Source organism: Drosophila ananassae, chromosome 3R, assembly GCF_017639315.1.
Source record: "Drosophila ananassae strain 14024-0371.13 chromosome 3R, ASM1763931v2, whole genome shotgun sequence".
Taxonomy (NCBI): domain Eukaryota; kingdom Metazoa; phylum Arthropoda; class Insecta; order Diptera; family Drosophilidae; genus Drosophila; species Drosophila ananassae.
This window is the reverse complement of record NC_057930.1, coordinates 2574332-2591616: the sequence shown is the minus strand read 5'-3', so window position 1 is coordinate 2591616 and position 17285 is coordinate 2574332.

Genomic DNA, 17285 nt, shown 5'->3' with positions numbered 1-17285 from the left:
TTACCGAGAATAAAAAGAACTTTTACACGTATCAGCTAAAAAGCAGCAAGGGCCTGCAAGTCGTACTTAAGGGCATAGAGAAATAACGCCTGCGGAGATAAAAAAGGCGCTACAGGAGAAGGGTTTTAGCGCCAAGACAGTCTTTAATATCCTTAACAGGGATAGAAAGCCGCAGCCACTCTTTAAGGTTGAGCTCGAACCAGAAACCAAGCTCCTGAAGAAATACGAAGTGCACCCCAATATACAATCTTCAGTACCTGCTGCACCGCAGAATTACAGTTGAGGAACCACACAAACGCAATGGCCAGGTACAATGTGCGAACTGCCAGGAATATGGCCATACAAGGTCATACTGTAAACTGCGCCCGGTGTGTGTAGTTTGCGGAGAGCTTCATGACTCCGCACACTGCCCAGCGAGCAAAGATGACAGCAACTCGAAAAAGTGCGGCAACTGCGGTGGCAATCACACTGCTAATTACAGAGGATGCCCAGTCTATAAGGAGCTGAAAAGTCGCATCCACCAGAAAGGAATAGCTGCCCCGCACCCAAAATGGACAGTTCACGGCGTCCAGATCAAACCCTGAAGTCTTCTTTTCGACTGCAGCCAGATCTTCACTAGGACCTATTAACTCTGACAAAAATGTGACATACGCAAGCGCCTTAAAATCAGGACTGGCGACACCTGCCTCAAGAAGCTCATCTCTGCAATCAGCATACCAAAAACCGAACACGGCTCAGCAACATCAACCAACAGAGCAGCCAATAAGCAACTTTGAAGCTATGATATGCAGCCTACAACAAAGCCTGACGGAATTTAAGTCGTTTATGCGCACAACTATGCAAGATTTAATGCGAAACCAAAATCTATTGATTCAAATGCTGGTTTCACAACAATCCAAATAATGGCTTTCCTACGGATATCTACGTGGAACGCTAACGGCGTTTCGCAACATAAACTTGAGTTAGCTCAATTCCTACTCGACAATCACATCGATGTAATGCTGCTTTCGGAAACACACCTCACAAACAAATACAATTTTCAACTACGAGGATATTCATTCTACGGAACAAATCATCCAGATGGTAAAGCACATGGTGGGACTGGAATTCTAATCAGAAGCCGCATAAAGCACCATTATCAAAACAAATTTGCTAAAAACTACCTACAGGCCACATCTATAAATATACAACTAAATACTGGCAACCAACTTACACTAGCCGCCGTATACTGCCCCCCTCGCTTCAATATAGCTGAAGATGAGTTTATGCAGTTTTTCAACACACTTGGAGACCACTTCATAGCAGCAGGAGACTACAATGCCAAGCACACACACTGGGATCCCGTCTCGTGACTCCAAAAGGGAAGCAGCTCTATAATGCAATTATCAAAGCCAAGAACAAGCTCGACTATGTTTCTTCTGGCACACCAACATACTGGCCGGCAGACCCAAGGAAACTACCAGATTTAATAGACTTTGCGATTACCAAAAACATCCCTAAAAATCTGATAAGCGCCAATTGCCTATCGGATCTTTCATCTGATCACTCGCCTTTCCTGTTTATTCTACTGCGACATCCAGGAACATTGGAACAACCATTAAAATTGACCTCACAGAAAACCAATTGGGTTAAGTACAGAAAATATATCAGCTCACACATTGAGCTAAGTCCTCATCTCCACGATGGAGCCAACGTAGACAGCTTTGTTAATTCACTTGAGTCTGTACTCGTCTCTGCAGCTCGAGCCTCAACATCGCAAACTATAAATACACAAAGCAATAAAAAGACAAATCTACAAATCGAACAGCTCGTCCTCGAAAAGAGGCGTTTACGTCGCGAGTGGCAACTCCACAGATCGCCATCTTCTAAGCAAAGCTTTAGACATGCCTCACGTCAACTTACTAAAGCCCTACAGCAAGAAGAAGCTTATGTCCACCGCCGCTATATAGAGCAATTGTCAACTTCTAGTACAAAACACTCACTATGGAGAGCTCACCCAACTCTAAGCTCACCGAAAGAAACAGTGATGCCTATTAGAAATCCCACAGGCGGCTGGGCGCGCAGCGATGCAGACAGAGCCAGCACGTTTGCCAATCACCTCAAAAATATCTTCCAACCAAATCCGGCCACTAGTGCCTTTACTCTGCCGACTTTACCATATGAGCCTCAGCTTCAACATGAACCAATCGAGTTTCGCCCAAACGAAATCGCTAATATCATCAAAAACCAACTAAATCCGAAAAAATCACCAGGCTGCGACCTCATAACTCCCAAAATGATCATTGAGCTTCCATATTGCGCCGTCTGCACTATCACCCAGCTCTTCAATGCCATCGCAAAACTTGGCCACTTTCCAGCGAGATGGAAAAAGTCAATTATAATAATGATAGCAAAGCCGGGAAAAGACCACACAATTCCCACGTCGTATATACCTATAAGCCTACTTTCATGCTTATCTAAACTCTTTGAGAAATGTATTCTGATTCGTATAAACACATACCTAAGGATCCAAGAAGGAATCCCGTCACATCAGTTTGGGTTTCGTGAAAAGCACGGAACAATTGAGCAGGTCAACCGGATAACAGCAGAAATTCGGAATGCATTCGAAAAACGCGAGTACTGTACCGCAATATTTCTAGATGTTTCTCAAGCATTTGATAGAGTCTGGCTAGAAGGTCTAATGTAGATATAAATATATATGTAAATATAAATTAGTACTGTTAATGAACTTTAGAATATGTATTTGTATAAACGACTATATCGCAGCACCAAGTGCTTGCCCAATATGCTCATGAGCATGAACATTAATTATAACTAACCGCTTAATACTACGCTTAGTACTACGTACTATCACCTTATGCCGATGTACACAAGCAGGGATATTAAAATTTGTTTCTCTGTTGACTTTAGAGATATTATTTTTTTTTATTTTCTCTGAAATTGTATTTCAGAGATCTGTGTTCCTCGTTTATTTAACGCATTGAGTATTTCCTGCGTCAAAAAATGTAATTAATAATTTTTAATTTTTAATTTAATTATAATATATGAATTATTTGAACTTACGTCCGGTTCCATTTATAGGAGCTCATAAAATTGTTTGGCCTGATTTAAGGGCACTTCTTTGGATAAGGTTATGTTGCTCAATGTTTGCTGCACGGCAATCGAATTCCTGCACATGCGCTGCACTTTGATTTGATTGATGTGCTCCAGAAGTGTAGACGCTTGCATAAGTATACAAAAAAGACAATTTCACAATGTTTGTCTTCAATGGACTCCTAAACCACTTAACCGATTATAATAAAATTTGCACACCATGTGCAGTTTGATTCAACTTGAGAGATAGGATAGTTTAAATCTCAAATAATAGTCACAATTTTAATTTATTGCTAATAATTTGCTGTTATTATTTGACAGTCACAATTATCTGCTAACTCCAAATGATTCTAACAGATGTTTCTACCTTTCGACTGGGTTGAGTAAGTAATCAATAGATGGCGCTGCTATGGTAAATCTATGAACGTGTGTTATAACTTATAAGCTACAGCATATAACAGCATATTTACCACGTGTTTTTGACGCTATAAAATTAAATAAATTTATTTTGTAGTGAACGAAATATCGTATAATTCAATTATTTCCACTTTTTAAATTTTTGGTGTTAGCATAGCCGGCCACGTGTTACTTAGACTGAAGTGTAAATTGAATTCATATTATAACTAGATATTGGGAACGGTAAAATAGAACTGCAACAAAATACGCAATGCATTAAATTACCAGACAATTTTTGCACTGTTGTTCAGGATAAAAATGAATTGATTCAGAGTATTTTCCCGGATACAGAATAATTATTTGAATCATGAATGGCTTAGTCAACGGGCGATTTTGGCAGCCAAAAACGTTGATGTTGACGAAATTAACTTCAGATACAACAGTTGTTACCAGGCGGTCTGATGTCTTTTAAATCAATCGATACTGTTGTTGATGAAAATGAAAGTGTAAATTTTCCGATTGAATTTTTAAATACATTAGATATCCCTGGAATGCCACCACATAATCTTCGATTAAAGATTGGTTCCCCTATTATGCCACGTATTCCGATGATACCATCAGATTCTACCATACCCTTCAAAAGGCTACAGTTTCTAGTTCGTTTAGCTTTCGCCATGTCAATATAAATCTCAAGGTCAAACAATGTCCATTTGTGGTTTAGATTTGGAAAATCCATGTTTTTATCATGGGCAACTACATGTTGCGTGTTCACGTGTTGGGAAACCGTCGAATTTATTTGTGTTAGGTAAAGACATGTTAACCAAAAACATTGTGTAACCAAAAACATATGCATATAACGCATCATTAAGACACCGATTGGTGTTAAATTAAATTGAAAGTATTTATAATTCCAAAAAATTTATATTAATGTTTAAAAGTTTAAGACTGTCTGCCTTGCCCACCTCATTCATGAGTTTAAGCGTCATATTATTTACTATATTTACTGTAATATACTTTATTTGTTATAAATTTAAATAGAAATAATAAATCTGATAAATTTTTATTTTGTACCTATTGATTTCTGCTTAATATCAAGTGTAAGAACATTTTAAATAATTGTGTTCAACGTACTTCCCCTTCAAATCTCAGTCCAGTGAATTTGTATACCAACATCAACATTTTCGTCTTTGTTCGTAAATAATTTCATTGTACTAAAGGGTTATAGTAGCAGAAAGTCAAATAAGGAGATCACCATATTTTTTTACAAATACCATCTGTGTGAAAAAGCCACAGCAACGAGTGTCCGGGTCAAGTAGTAGTATTATCTAATATATAAAATTCTCGTGTCACAGTTTTCGTTACCATACTCCTCCGAAACGGCTTGACCGATTTTGATGAAATTTTTTGTGCTTATCCGGTATCTATGAGAATCGGCCAACACCCCATAAATGTTAGGGGTAGTCCACCCAATTAGTCAAGTAGTCAATTAAATGTGCGAAGAGCTACCTCACGTGCTAGCCGCACTGATGACCAGAGACAGACAGAAGAAAATAGTCGTATTGCTATGTCAGAATTGCGTTCTTTAGTGAGTGACAAAGTAGGAGATAAGCTTAGAATGCAACGAGTTCGTGTACATCAAACATAACAACAGCAAGCTAGACATAATGAAAATGAGCGAATCCGCAGACGCAGTGCTTCTGTGATTCTTGAACGAGCTGCATTCCACTATGATCCGGCAATTGATTATTGTGCCGACAAAACAGTAACAATTGCGGAAATGAAAACACTTTGTAAATATTGTAAGGCGTTAAAGTACACTGGTGAATTTACTGGATTATGTTGTGCTAAAGGCAAAATAAAATTGCCACAAATGGTCCCACCACCAGCTCCTTTACGCTCTTTAGTTTCTGGGATTAAAAATGATTATTATTTATCTATTGCTATTCAATACAGTTCATATTAAATTAAATTCAGTCAATGTGATTATAATTTAAAGCAATTTAGGTGTGTTTCTAACGAAAAAGGGTCAATTTTAAATTTTTTCCCGCTCCACAAAGTTCAAATCCAATCAAATTATTCATCGCGTGCGCTTTGGGGGATCTAATGTCGCGTTTCGAAATTAAACAAAAGTGAATCGCGATCGCGAAAAAATTTCAGAGTCACAAATTGTAATTAGTACTGTATTTTAATTTATTTGGTCAGTTCTTACTGTATCAGATAATATTTTTAAGTTTGAAAAATTTTAAATTTTATCACAAAAGAAGTTTCAAGAAAAAGTCACAAAAGAAGTTTTGTTAAGAAAAGAAGAAAAAAACAACAGCTGGCAGTGCGAAGCCTGCCGGGTCAGCTAGTATATTATGAGAATTTCACAATCAAATAAATTTTCTAATAAAAAAATATTGGAAACAGCCCCAAGCATCTTTAAAAATAGCAAGGCTGTGCCATTTCCGATCGTTCAGTTATATGGCAGGTATAGGATAGAGTTAGCCGATCCTTATGAAAGAATCCGTAGAAAGTCCCATCATTCTAGTTACAAAAACAACAAAGTTAAGCCAATTCCGATTGTTCAGTTATATAAGAGCTATAGAATATAGCCGGCCGATCGGAATAAAATTTTGCAAATCGGATTATATTGGATTATAAAGTTATGCCAATTACGATATATCTTGAGTTATGCCAGATATAAGCGATATATCAAAAGTTGCGTCGTGCCTTAAAAAAAGTTTTTTTTTTATTAAAGCTTGGGTTTATTTATTGGATCTTCTTTTTATGAGTCTAACATTAAGATTGCCAATCTTAAAATAAAACATTATCTAACAGTTTAATTTTAACTGAATAGAGACTACATGGTCCTAATAATTAGCGCTGGATTCGTCGTTGCAGCAAAGACGAGAACTTCTGGGAACTCGCGTGAGGGCTCTCGCGAGAGGATTTGGATGTACTGAAAGCCCATTGTAGTACTTTGATAGGGGCGAGCGCCTATTGTTAAGCCTGGAGTCTACTAGCTTTGAGCTTTAAATGTGTTCTTTTGGCTTCAATGGGGCTGCGCCAGGTAAGACGTCTATCGAGGTGTACGCCAAGATATGTTACTTCATTTGCTATCGGAACCACTGTGTTGTTTAGAGTAAGTGGAGGGCAGTCTTGCCTGTTAAGTGTGAATGTTACGTGTTTGCATTTTTGTTCGTTAACTTTGATTCGTCAGTCGGATAGCTATTCCTCCACTGCCACCAGGTGTTTACCAAGTTTCGCCATTGCTGGCTTAGGGAAATTCGAGCTGCTTAGGATCGCTGCGTCATCAGCAAAAGTGGATATGGTTAGTTGCATGCTCGTTTTGCTCGCGGTGTAGATAAGGTAAAGTGTTGGTCCTAACCCGCTGCCTTGAGGAACTCCGACTCAGATGATATAATCATCGGACATGGCTACATTACATCTTACTAAGAATTTCCTGTTGTAATGGTATGACTTCAGAAGTTTATGAGTGTTGGTTGGGAGCATTTCTGTTATTTTGTGCATTAAACCTTGTAGCCATACTTGTCGAAAGCTTGTGATACGTCCAGAAATATCGCAGTGCAGTACTCCCTTTGTTCGAATGCATTTTTGATTTCAGAAGTTATGCGGTTGACTTGTTCGATGGTTCCTATTTTTCGAACTCCAATGATGAGTCGGGATTTTATTGTGTGTTCTGAGATATGGGGTAATATGTGCCAAGAAGCATTTTTCGAAGAGTTTTGATAGGCACGTTAGTAAACTAATTGGTCTATATGATGATGCAATTGTGCGGTCTTTGCCAGGTTTTGGTATCATTATGATGTTCGACTTTTTCCATCTCTCTGGGAAGTATCTATCTCTCGTTATATGGAAGCTATATGATAAAGTCGGCCGATCCTTATAAAGTTTGACAATCGGATTACTTTGGAATCTTTACCAAGTCCCATCTTTCTAACTTAAAAAACAACAAAGTTATGCCAATTCCGATCGTTCTATGACAGCTATAGGATATAGTCGTCCGATCCTTATAAAATTTAGTAGATAAGATATTTTGGCCAAATATAACATGTGTAGAAAGTCCCAACACAATCTAACTTAAAAAACCCGAAAGTTATGCCATTTCCGATCAATCAGTTATATGGCAGCTATAGCATATAGTTGACCTATCCCGGCCGTTCCGACTTGCAAGGAAAAGAAGGATGTGTGCAAAGTTTCAACTCAATAACTCTAAAACTGAGAGACTAGTTTCCATAGAAACCAACAGACAGACAGACGGACATGCTTATATCGACTCTGGAGATGATCCTGATTAAGATATATATACTTTATAGGGTCGGAGATGTGGTTTTCACTGCGTTGCAAACTTTTGACCAAAACCCTTATAAAATGAGGCATCCTCTGTGAACGACCCAAATATCATATATGTGCCTAACAGGGGCTGTTAATTTGGAACTAGTGAACGATCTTTTAGTTCCGGTTCCCGACTTGGCACCCCTCTTATCAATTAAAATAATTGGGGAACTGTAAATCAATGTTCACAAAATTGTAAGGCGCGATTTGAATGATTTTTACTTCAGACATACTTTTAAAGGTGATAACATAGGCACATAGACTCAACTAATGTGCATAGGGAGCATTCTCTTATAGTGTAATGGGTAACGACTAACAGGCTGGATGTTGCTATCCCGATATGACCCGCACGTTACGCACGGTGGCGTGGTGTTAGGGGGTTTGGCCAATATCGGGTGCCTTGTTGAATAATTATTATTATTTTATTAAACAAACGTGCGAACAAAAAAGGACGAAATAAGCTACCGGATGAGCTAAGACCGTAAACTGAGACATCCTACAAGAAGGACAAAAAAAACAGAAGACACAAATTTGTAGAGTCGGTTCGAATCACTCCTTGATGTTTTAGGAGCTAACTATGCCCTCCCTTCCGTGATCGTGGCTTTTCCGCATTCTTAAGGGTTTTTCCACGATCCCTTGTTTGGCAAGCGCTACTAAGGCGGGTTTAGGAAATCAAAAAAATTGGGTTTTAAGCAGACATTATAAAATAATTTATTACTATTTAAAATGTTGAGGGTATTTAGGCTTCTTCGTATGGAAAAAATTAAATTAATTAAATGGTATGAATATGCAAACGTTTATAACTAGGTTTTCAATTCAAAGAAAAAGTCGTACAAATTATGGTTTATCCTCAAATATAGGGTTTAAAAGGTAAAAATGGTAAAAGTGATCGCTTGACAGGTATTATTTAAAGGGTTAAGGAAATATTTAAAGGGTTCAATGGGGTTATTTCAATTTAGAATTATAATTATAAAAATGTTTGGAATTATTGTTGGTTAAACAAACTCACTCACTTTCTGCATCCACCGTCGAAAGCTTTCGCTGGCTGCTGCGCTGTGAAAAAATGTTTATCGCACAAAAATGATATTTCTCTAAATTGAACATAACTTTGTAACCGCAAATTCCTGACTAAGGGAATTTTTTGTTGCTTTCTGGTTGTTATCTCACTCCACCATAATTACAATTAATCCCTAAATTCACAATATTTCTTTTCTTTTTAAAAAAAATAACATTTTAACTTAATATAAGCTCAATACAGCTGTTTTGCAAATTCTTATGCCTATCCCTTTCACCACTCTAACAAGGGTTCAATGAACCCTGGTGAGCATTGGGGAGCTATGCTCTGTCACTCCTTCTCCTCGGTGATTCTCCACCGCGTGTTATCGCCTATTCGCTTTTTTCCGCAAAACCGCAACGGCTCCCTTGCCGGCAGAGGTGGTCTCCCTTACTCCTTTACTTAATCGTGGATCATTACATGAGACTTTTGGAGCTTTTTCGCTTCTCTTTTTGGCAAGGTGCGTTTGGAGCTGGATCGAGAGGTGAGGGGGGTTTATAGACAGCGGTTACATTCTTAAACTATTTGAATTACACGACTTAAACTAGAAATTCTCTAAATTTATATTCTAACACTACGTTGGGGACAGATTAGGCTGGTTGAGGGTCACAAATTCCACTATTTATAGACCGTTTTTTTTGGGTTTTTTTCCCTTTTTTTTTTAACTTAGCTTACACATCTCAGAACACACAACAAAATCCCGACTCATCAATTCGGTTTTCAAGAAAAACATGGAACCATCGAGCAAGTCAACCGCATAACTTCAGGGAGTACTGCACTGCGATATTTCTGGACGTATCACAAGCTTTCGACAGAGTATGGCTACAAGGTTTAATGCACAAAATAACAGAAATGCTCCCAACCAACACTCATAACTTCTGAAGTCATACCTTTACAACAGGAAATTCTCAGTAAGATGTAATGTTGCCATGTCCGATGATTACATCATCAGTGCCAGAGTTCCTCAAGGCAGCGTGTTAGGACCAACTCACCACATCCACTTTTGCTGATGACACAGCGATCCTAAGCCGATCGAGATGCCCCAAGCAAGCAACGGCGCAACTTGCTAAACACCTGGTGGCAGTGGAGAAATGGCTATCCGACTGGCGAATCAAAGTTAACGAACAAAAATGCAAACACGTAACGTTCACACTTAACAGGCAAGACTGCCCCCCACTTATTCTAAACAACACAGTGGTTCCGGTAGCAAATGAAGTGACATATCTTGGCGTACACCTCGATAGACGTCTTAGTTGGCGCCAGCAACCTCCACAGGCTTATCAATAGCCGCTCGCCCCTTAGCCTGGACTATAAGGTACTTCAGAACACAGTTCTGAAACCAATCTGGATGTACGGCTCTCAGTTGTGGGGGAATGACAGTAAAGAGCCCTCACCCGAATTTCTAGCAGTTCCCGCCTACCCCGCAACGACCTTCCAATCCAGCGCTAATTATTAGGACCATGTAGTCTCTATTCAGTTAAATTAAACTGTTAGATAACGTATTATTTTAAGATTTGCTGTTAATTAAACTGTTAGATAACGTATTATTTTAAGATTTGCAACCTTATTGTTAGACTCATAAAGAGAAGATCCAATAAATAAAATCAAGCTTAAAAAATAAAAAAATATATAACTGTCGGAATATATATAACTGTCGGAACGATCGGAATTGGCTTAACTTTGTTGTTTTTGAAGCTAGAATAATAGCACTTTTTACACTTTTCCCTTTCAGACAACTCCGATCTGCCATGTAACTGAACGATTGGAAACGGTACAACCTTGCTGTTTTTAAAGATGCTTGGGGTAGTTTTAAACATTTTTATTAGAAAATTTATTTGATGGTGAAATTCTCATAATATATAATACTACTACTTGACCCGGACACTCGTTGCTGTGGCTTTTTCACACAGATGGTATTTGTAAAAAAATATGGTGATCTCCTTATTTGACGTTCTGCTGCTATAACCCTTTATTACAAAGAAATTATTTACGAACAAAGACGAAATGTTGATGTTGAAATACAAATTCACTGGACTGAGATTTGAAGGGGAAGTACGTTGAACACAATTAAAATGTTCTTACACTTGATATTAAGCAGTAATCAATAGGTACAAAATAAAAATTTATCAGATTTATTATTTCTATTCAAATTTATAACAAATAAAGTATAATATAGTAAATAATATGTGACGCTTAAACTCATGAATGAGGTGGGCAAGGCAGACAGTCTTAAACTTTTAAACATTAATATAAATTTTTTTGAATTATAAATATTTTCAATTTAATTTAACACCAATCGGTGTCTTAATGATGCGTTATATGTATATGTTTTTGGTTAACCTGTCCTTACCTAACACAAATAAATTCGACGGTTTCCTAACACGTGAACCAATATATAGCCAAAATATAGTTTCCCATGAGAAAAACATGGATTTTCCAAATCTAAACCACAAATGGACATTGTTTGACCTTGAGATTTATTTATAGACATGGCGAAAGCTAAACGAATTGGAAACTGTAGCCTTTTGCAGGGTATGGTAGAATCTGATGGTATCATCGGAATACGTGCCAGCAGGACCACTTTTCCTTTAAACTTCCCAGACAAAATGGATGCTTCAAGAATGTTTCCGGTGATCTTTTTGATGACCAAACGCGTACCGTTACATAATTGAGGTGGATTCAAATTATGCAGGGGAATAATAGGGAAACCAATCTTTAATCGAAGATTATGTGGTGGCATTCCAGGGACATCTATTGAATTTAAAAATTCAATCGGAAAAATGTACACTTCCATTTTCATCAACAACAGTATCGATTGATTTAAAAGACATCAGATCGCCTGGTAACAACTGTTGTATCTGAAGTTAATTTCGTCAACATCAACCTTTTTTGACTGCCAAAATCGCCCGTTGACTAAGCCATTCATGATTCAAATAATTATTCTGTATCCGGGAAAATACTCTGAATCAATTCATTTTTATCCTGAACAACAGTGCAAAAATTTTGTGGTGGCCGGCTATGCTAACACCAAAAATTTAAAAAGTGGAAATAATTGAATTATACGTTATTTCGTTCATTACAAAATAAATTGATTTAATTTTATAGCGTCAACAACACGTGGTAAATATGCTGTTATATGCTGTAGCTTATAAGTTATAACACACGTTCATAGATTTACCATAGCATCACCATCTATTGATTACTTACTCAACCCAGTCGAAAGGTAGAGACATCTGTTAGAATCATTTGGAGTTAGCAGATAATTGTGACTGTCAAATTTTATTATAATCGGTTAAGTGGTTTAGGAGTCCATTGAAGACAAACATTGTGAAATTGTCTTTTTTTGTATACTTATGCAAGCGTCTACACTTCTGGAGCACATGCAGGAATTCGATTGCCGTGCAGCAAACATTGAGCAACATAACCTTATCCAAAGAAGTGCCCTTAAATCAGGCCAAACAATTTTATGAGCTCCTATAAATGGAACCGGACGTAAGTTCAAATAATTCATATATTATAATTAAATTAAAATTAAAAATTATTAATTACATTTTTTGACGCAGGAAATACTCAATGCGTTAAATAAACGAGGAACACAGATCTCTGAAATACAATTTCAGAGAAAATAAAAAAAAATAATATCTCTAAAGTCAACAGAGAAACAAATTTTAATATCCCTGCTTGTGTACATCGGCATAAGGTGATAGTACGTAGTACTAAGCGTAGTATTAAGCGGTTAGTTATAATTAATGTTCATGTTCATGAGCATATTGGGCAAGCACTTGGTGCTGCGATATAGTCGTTTATACAAATACATATTCTAAAGTTCATTAACAGTACTATAATGGCCTAAAACAATAAAAGAGAATTTAACAATGATTTTGTTTTCTATTATTATGCATTATAGGGGTTACATAATTTTGTCAAATAGTGCAAATTAAAAAATTTTAAAAAAATTAATATTTTTCTGATTTGTAGATACATTCTCCACCAATAAGCATAAAAAATGTATAAAATATTTATCAAATTTTGTGTCAAATTTTCTGGAAGATATTCCTTTATAAATGAAGTAAAATGAAGGAAATATACATGGGGGAACATCTAGGCCCCGCCGATGGCTATATTTTGAAAAGTATTGCTAACAAGTCATTCTACAAATTTTCAATATCTTTTATAATGAAATGGCGAGACATTGGCATTTCCCCCATGTTGGATATTTTCTCTCTTCTTTGGATAGGCATAGCTCTCCCATCCGATCTTTTCATCCGATCCAGAAATAGCGTAACATTTTGCAATCAGCGAACCTTCTGTCACTTTTCCTCGTTCAAGGTATTGCCTAAAAGTCAAATTCAGGTCTGCACTGGCTGCGTTGGCGCTAACCAGGTCAGCGCTGGCTGCGTCGGCTCTGCCAACATACATACTCAGCATACCAAATACATAACTCCCACGGCGTGACTTGCCTTATTCATTAAATATAACTTTCTAAAACACAAGGAAAACATTAAAAAAAAACAAGAAAGGGAAGACCGCGCGGTTTCACTGTTCCCAGTGAAAAGCTAACTTCGGGCGGAGCCGAAGTTGATATACCCTTGCAGTTAGGTGCCAGCTTATAATATTATATATATAACAAATCGTATATAGTTGGCCGATCCTTATGAGAATTTCACCATCGAATCAATTGTTTAATAAAAATGTTGGAACAGGCCCAAGCATCTTTAAAAATAGTAAGGTTGTGCCATTTCCGATCGTTCAGTTACATGGCAGATGGGATTAAGTAGTTCAAAAGGGAATTCTAGCTTCAAAAACAACAAAGTTAAGCCAATTCCCATTGTTCAGTTATATGGTAGCTATAGGATATAGCCGTTCCTTATGAAATTTCGCAGATCGGATTAGATTGCCTAAAATGTAATCTGTTCCAAGACCCATTTTTTGAACTTAAAAACCACCAAAGTTATGGCATTTCCGATTAATCAGTGATCTGGCAGCTATGATATATACTTGACAGATCCCGGATGCAAACAAAAGAAGAATGTGTGCAAAGTTTTAACTCGATAGCTTTAAAACTGAGAGACTAGTTTGCGTAGAAAGGACAGACGGAAATGCTCATATCGACTCAGGAGGTAATCCTGATAAAAAATGTATATACTTTATAGGGTCGGAGATGTCTCCTTCACTGCGTTGCACACTTTTGACCAAAATTATAATACCTTCTGCAAAGATATGATGCGTGTTAGTAAATGCTGGCTGTCAATATTTCCATAAATAAGATTGTATAGAAACATGACACCCAACATCGTTCTACGGTTTGTTAATGATGGTAAGTTACCTCCCCGATAAGAGGGGAGGTAAAGATTTGCATCCCAATTAAGTCCCCTAAGCGCAAAAGTAAGGAAGTTTTTTTTGTACAGATTCCATGTGATCTTGGTGTACTTCATATTGAGGACTCCAGACACACGATCTCCATACTCAAGAATCGGACGGTCCAGTGATGTATATAACGTTATACATCACTATAAGTTAATATAAGTTATGTACGGGTCAGTAAATTCTTTTGACCATCTTTTAATAAAACCAAGCACACCCATAACATTATTAACCATGGTAGATATATGGTAGGTAAATTTAAGTTTCAAATCTAATAGGACACCTAGATCGTTAACCTGAGTTAATCGTTCTAAGGCGTTGCCATAGAGAAAGTACATAGCCTGGTGAGGACTAGATCGATAAAAAGACATAAGCTTACATTTCGATCCATTAAGCTTTATGTTATTTGCTAAACACCAATTTTGAAGTTTATCCAAATAGGATTGAAGTCTAGACTGGGCGCTAATGAATTTATACTGAAGGCATAGCTTAACGTCATCAGCGTACATAAGTACAAGTGAATTAGTTAAGGCAAGGGGCAAGTCATTAATAAACAGTGTAAAAAGTAGGGGTACAAGATGGCTTCCTTGGGGCACCCCCGATGTGGCGCGGACTAGACGCGAGGTAACATCTTTAAAGAAAACACGTTGGGTTCTCCCAGATAAGTAACTCGAAATCAAGATAAGATCAGTTTGGAATCCCAAAAGACTGAGTTTACTTATAAGAAGCGAATGGTTAACAGAGTCAAATGCTTTACTAAAGTCAGTGTAAATGACGTCTGTTTGTAAGCCATTCCGGAACCCATTCGTGATAAAAGATGTTAGCTCCAATAAGTTGGTAGCGGTGGAGCGGCGCTTCATGAAGCCATGCTGGCACGGAGTTATTATTGAACTACATAGGTGTTGCAAATGTGGAGTGATAAGTTTTTCAAAAAGCTTTGGAATTGCTGACAATTTAGAGATTCCTCTATAATTATCAGCTTCGGATTTTTTCCCTTTTTTATGCAGCGGAATAATGAAGGATTCCTTCCACATAAGTTTCCAGCGATAGATTAAAGAGTTTAACGAGCGGTTTGCACAGAGCCTCGGTGCAGTTCTTCAAAACGCAGCCTGGTACTCCATCAGGGCCCGGCGAATACACGAGCTTGACCTTAAGAAGATCCGTTAACACACCACATTGATCGAAAGATGGGCGAAATATAAGATTAGCTGATTGGATATTATAAGTGTAAGGCTGAGCTGAGCTGCTGCTAGGTGAATACGTAGTTTGAAAAAACTGTGCAAAGAGATCGGCCATTGCCTGATCAGTGTTCGCATAAGAGTTCTCAAACGTAAGCAGTGGGGGAAAAGATACATGTTTAGGCTTGGTGTTTGCAAAGTTATAAAACTGCTTCGGATCCTGAGTAAACTGAATCCTGCAGCGGCGAATATAACTCCTATAACATTCTGCGTTATGCACGGTAAAATTGGAACGAGCTACTAAGTATCTTGATAACTAACTGTACAGCCAGATAATCTATGTTTATTTAAAAGTCTACTCATACTATTCCTTAAGTTTACAAGGTGCCTTGTATACCAAGGCGGATTCGTTAAAGCGGACTGATATTTTCACGGCACGCAAGCGTCGAAAGCGTCGAAAAATATGTTTAAAGTGTAATAAAATTTTTGTAATGCTAAGTTTATATCCTCGCATGCCAGTAAATCAGACCAATCAAATTCCGAAATTAACTTATTTAATTTCATAAAGTCAGCCTTACGAAAGAAACGAACTTTATGAGATTTAAGTGTAGACTTAAGGTCAATTAAGAAGACGTTTTCAATTGAAAGCTCAAAAGTGGGATGATTCCTAAATCTACTTACGCAGTTTTTAATGTAAATTGAATTCCTCTCCATATTACTTCAAAAATGAAGATGGGGATAGCCGCCCATTCAGTGCTGGAAATAGGCCAACACAGGTGGGCCTGTTGAGCTTTAACACCGTGCTGTGAAGCGCCTGTTAAGCATGTACAAATTTCAAGACTTCATTCTGTTGAATCGTTGAATTTTTAGTGAAATCCCGTGCAAAATGGGCCATCCTCTATAAGGTGAGATAATGGGGAAATTTAAATTCGATCATGGCGGCAGCCGTGTTGGGCGTTACATTCGAAAAAACAAACCCTCGTGAAGGAACTGCAAAGGCTTCTCGCTTTGACAGAAAGGCTAAACGACACATTTAAATTGATTGTCCCCAAATTGTGTCCCCAAATACTCATGTATTACTCACATGGGCGATGTAGATCTCATGCACGGCCTAATGGACGCTATCATATCAGAGCAAAAACTAGGGATGCCGCAACACGTATTTTTTATCACCTAATTGATATTATACCTAAACCATTTCCTACATTGGTTGGATCGAAACAGTGGAAAAGAAGTTGCAATCACTGTAAAAACTTCAAAAATGCAATGCATATGCAGGAAATGCAGTCTTTATTTATGCTGCACAGCGAATAAAAACTGTTTTGTAGAATAGCATAAGAAAAAATAACTAAATATTCATGACTTGAAAATGTTTTTTTTCCCCTCAAAGCCCCAAGCGTGCCTTCAGGCCCGCTTACCTTTCTTCTCACCTTACAGGTGAACCGAAGACTATACGATATTTTTAAGCATATATTTGAGCTTAGAAGCATTCATTCACTTAAAAAAAATGTATTTGAATTATTTTTTTCTATTATTTTGGAAAGTAGTCTTAGAGGGTTAAGAACCCAGTATTGGTCAATCAGGTTCAGAAATTTTTGGGGGATGATTACATCGGATCGTAGGGAGCCATTTTGATAGAAATATTCTCATTCGATTCGATACAGTGGTATTGCGTGCAAAATGGTGCATCCTCCATATAGAAAGCATGAGGGGCCATTTAAATTCAATATTGGCGCAATTTTTGTTTGGAAGCGTCACAATATGTGATGCTGACAAGGTCCAGACTTGGTTAAATCTGTTCAGAATTTTTTAAAGATAAATTGCATCAAATCGTAGGGAGCGATTTTAATGCAAATAGTCTT